Raw genomic sequence first — 4,340 nt, 5'->3', positions numbered from 1 at the left:
ATTCTGTGATTCTGTCAGTCACACTCTGTGCCTGTTTATTGCATTGTGGTCTACAGGCCATCAGCACAAGGCTGGTGAATTTGGGGTATATTCAATGAGAGGTAAAGCTATTTTCACAACCCTCCACACCACAGCCTTCCAAAGATGGTCCTTCCTGACCCTATGAGGGTATCAGTCTGATGTGATAGGGGATAACTGTGGAACAGGGCGGGATGAAAAGTAATGGCCTCAAGTTGAGCCAGGGGAGGTTCAAGTTGGATATTAGGAAACATATCACAGAATCACAGAATGACCTGGGTCGGAAGGGACCTCAAGGATCATGTAGTTCCAACCCCCCTGCCTGGCAGGGCCACCAAACACACACATTTACTAGATCAGGTTGCCCAGGAGACCCCATAGATCCCCATAGAGACCCCATACATCAGGTTGCCCATGGCCCTGTCCAACCTGGTCTTGAACACCTCCAAGGACGGGGCATCCACAACCTCTCTGGGCAGCCTGTTCCAGGGCCTAACCACTCTCCTAGCAAAGAAATATCTTCTCATAAAGAGCAGTGATGCAGTGGCACAGCTGCCCAGGGTGATGGTGGGGGTAACCATCCATGGAGCTGTTTCAGAATGATGCGAGTATAGCACTGATGGATGTGGTCAATGGACGTGATGGAGTGGGATAGACTTGAATCTGAGGATTTTCAACCTTTTCCAACCTTCCTGATTCTATGATTCTATGATTCTATGATTCTATGAAAGCAAGAGCCAACACGATTCAGCCACCGCTCCTCAGTTGAACAGCAGAGGTTGCAACACTGCACTGAAGGTTCATGCCCACGAGGTCTTGCTGTGGGAAGGGGAAAAGTGAATCACACGTTGTGCAACTCTATTTGTGTTTGGGGAGGTTTGTTCAGATAGAGCTGTAACTCTCTGGGTTTGCTGGTGAGTAAATCCTCTTACAAAGCTTGGCCCTGCATATATGCAGGGATGGGAAAGATCTTTGTCATCCAGGAGGTATAACCAGCCCCGTGGTCTCAGCACACAGCTTTGTTTTCTGCAGTCGGGACAGGGGCAGAGTTGGCTGCAGCTCCCACACACATTTGGCAACTGCTAGAATGGGAAACCACAAAGAGAAGCTGTGGATGTCCAATCCCTGGCAGTGCCCAAGGCCAGGCTAGATGGTGCTTTGGGCAGCCTAGTTTAGTGGGAGGTGTCCCTATAGTAAGGGTTGAGGCTGGGTGGCCTTTTCAATCTCTTCCAGACCGTCCTAGTTTTCTGTGACTCAGAAAGGACAGGATCCTCCTTGGGGCAGGCAGTAACAGCCCCAGATGTTCAGCATGGAGCAGAAAGGAATTGAAATGACTCTACCTGCTGCCATGCAGCGCTGTGCCAGTGTTTGGAGGATGGGCTGGTGCTCATTGTGGCTGATGCCGTGGCTGCTGGTGGGATCAGGGTTTGACCAGCTGGGTTCCTGCTTTCCTGCCTCTTCCCACATCTGTGCCCCAGCCCAGCTGCAGCGGAAGGCCAGAGAAGAAGAGGAACATGAAAGCCAGCTCTATACCTCTGAAAAGAGACCGTCTCTTCCCAAATTCTGCCCCCACAACCACCCCTGGCATCAAGAGCAGAAGTACAGAAGTGCTTCATCAGCACTTGAAGGCAGCGGGAAGGATGCAGAAGTCACACAGAGCCCAGCCAGCATACAGCAGAGGGGCACAGACCGCCAGGGACATGTTGAGCTTTGTGCACTCTGCGCTCCCAACCAGTCCCAGGCACCTCCCCTCTCTGAGATGCTGTCTGCTGGGAGAAGCAAAGCTTCTGCCCTCACTGCATCGCTCCTCTGCAGTAATGCTGGGTCATGATCCCTCTCCCGGAGCAAACAGCTCGGCATTGTTGTCACTAGTGCTTTGCAGAGCCAGTCACCGCCTTGTTTTCTGAGGTTTCCACCAGGGAGGGACACAGAAATGAGAACAAGGGGCTGCCTGGGGCGATGGGCGGCATAAGATCATACAGTCACAGCGTTACAGATTTATTTAGGCTGAAAAAGAGCCCTGAGATCATCAAGTGCAACCTGCAGTGGGGTCGGTGTTTCTTCAAGAGTGGTTTGAGATCACTGAGTGGAAGGCTATGCAGAAGCATGTTAGCAATTAATCAGTGGTTATCTAAGATGAGGACGAAACGGTGCTCCCTGGGGCTGGGTAGAAGTGGCTCCTTCCATTGAGGGTGTTTATTCAGTTTAAAGGAAAGTTTGGATGGATCTCAGGAAAGAATAGGAAATCCTCAGCACACATTGAGCACTGTAAAGCCAGAGCTCTGCCTCTTTAAACTACATCTTGCTGGCAGATTATTAAATCCTTTAATCTCTGAGCAACGACGCCAATCTGGTTGCCTTACAGACATTGCTCACACCACATCTGTTGAAACCCCAACCCAAGATAAAAGCCCAGAGCCTCCCACATGACTGTCAGCATCTCCTCCCTGCTGTCCCTGCTCCCTTGGGGTGGTGGCAGAGATGGGAAAGGAACAGGGGTCACAGCTCCGAACCCCATATCTTGGTGATTGTCCATGGGATCACAGAATCATAGACTCGTTCAGGTTGGAAAAGAACTCTCAGATCCAAGTCCAACCTCACCCCCATCCATGCCCACTGCCCACATCCCTCAGTGCCACATCCCCATAGTTATGGAACAGCTCCAGGTGACCCCACCACCTCCCTGGGCAGCTGTGCCACTGCATCACTGCTCTTACAGAGAAGAAATGTTTCCTACTATCTAAACTGATTCATCCCGTGTAGAGCTGCTGTGTTACCATCACTTCTGTTCTGAGGGCATCCCAAGGCCTTTGCAAAGGAGCTGTGCACCTCCTCTCCCCTCCACCAGGAGATGAACCCACTGTTCATCCCACTGCTGTCAGCATCTGGGGGTCTTTCTGAAATGGGAAGCTTCCTTTAACTGTACATCTAAAGGCTGGAAGAGGTTGGAGCTCGATGTTCCAAGTTGGCTCCTTTACTGAAGCCAAGCCTAATAATAGAAGAGTCAGCTGCCAGCAAAATGATCCATCTCAAATCCAGGCTTAGTTTAAGCTATACTTGCCCCCTCCCCCCAACCCCCTGCTTATGATATGGGGTAAATCCATCCCCTTTTGCCCCTATGGTGTGCTGTGGGAGCTCTGCTCTCAGTTCCCAATGTGAGCCCAGCCATGCAGCCCATCTGCAAATCCATGGGGAAAGTCACCCAAAAAAGCCCCCTCTGACCTCAGCCTGAAAGGTTCATCCATAGCCAAGGCCACGACCCATCACACCCAACCACCCAGCTCAGTGCTGAGGATATAGTGTCCCAGGATCATCCTTGGGGTCCTAGGGTTGATCACGGCATCCCAGAGATGACTGTGGTGGCTCATAGATGACCGTGGTGTCTTAGGGATGGCAGAGGTGTCTCGGAGCTGACTGTGGTACCCAACATCAATCAGATTTCTAAGGGCTGGGTATGGTCCCCAAGGACATTCGCACTGCCCCCACAGCAGCCATGACCCAGCAATGTCTGTGATGTTCCAGGACACCAGACCCGGCCACCAGCAGTGTGTCCTTGTCCCTGCTGACACCTGCGGGTGAGCAGGCGTCCCTGCATGTCACCGTGTCCCACAATGTCACCATGCCCCTGTATGTCACCATGTCCCTCAGTGGCAACCTGCCTCTGCGTGTCACCGTGTCCCTTCATGTCACTTTGCCCCTACACGACGTTTTATCCCAACAAATCACCCCATCTGAGCGTGTCATCCTGTCCCCGCCCATCACCTCACTACATGTCACCCCTCCCGACGTGTCCCCCTGTGTCACCTTGTCCTTACATCATGCCCCCCTACACATCCTCTGGGACCCCAATCCCATCAGGACCCCCCAGCATCACCGTGTTGGGCACAAGGGCCCTGAATCTCCCTTGAATCCCTCCATCATCTCCTCCATCCCTCCTCCACCCTCCCTCCTCCACATCCCCCCACTCCCTCCTCCATCCCCTCTTCCCCACTGGGGCTGTGCCCTCAGGGAGGAAGACAAGCACTGGGATTACACCGGGCAGCTCTGCCTTTGGGAGCCAATACCCTCATTAATTAATTAAGGGATAATCTCTGCTTCCAGGGAACAGGCGGCTGCCGAGACTTGATTAGTCACAAGAATGTTTAATCCCCACCCCAAGCTGCTGGCTGCCTCTCCCAGAGGTGCCAGGGATGATTCCTGAATACACAGGGCTGGGGGCTGAAGGCAGTTTACATCCCACATCCCAAATGTCCTGTCCCACGTAAGGCACCCTGCATCCCACATCCCCATCCTGCATCGTGTCTGGTATCCTGCATGCTACA

Source organism: Coturnix japonica, chromosome 3 (assembly GCF_001577835.2).
Source record: "Coturnix japonica isolate 7356 chromosome 3, Coturnix japonica 2.1, whole genome shotgun sequence".
Taxonomy (NCBI): domain Eukaryota; kingdom Metazoa; phylum Chordata; class Aves; order Galliformes; family Phasianidae; genus Coturnix; species Coturnix japonica.
This window is presented reverse-complemented; position numbering follows the sequence as displayed.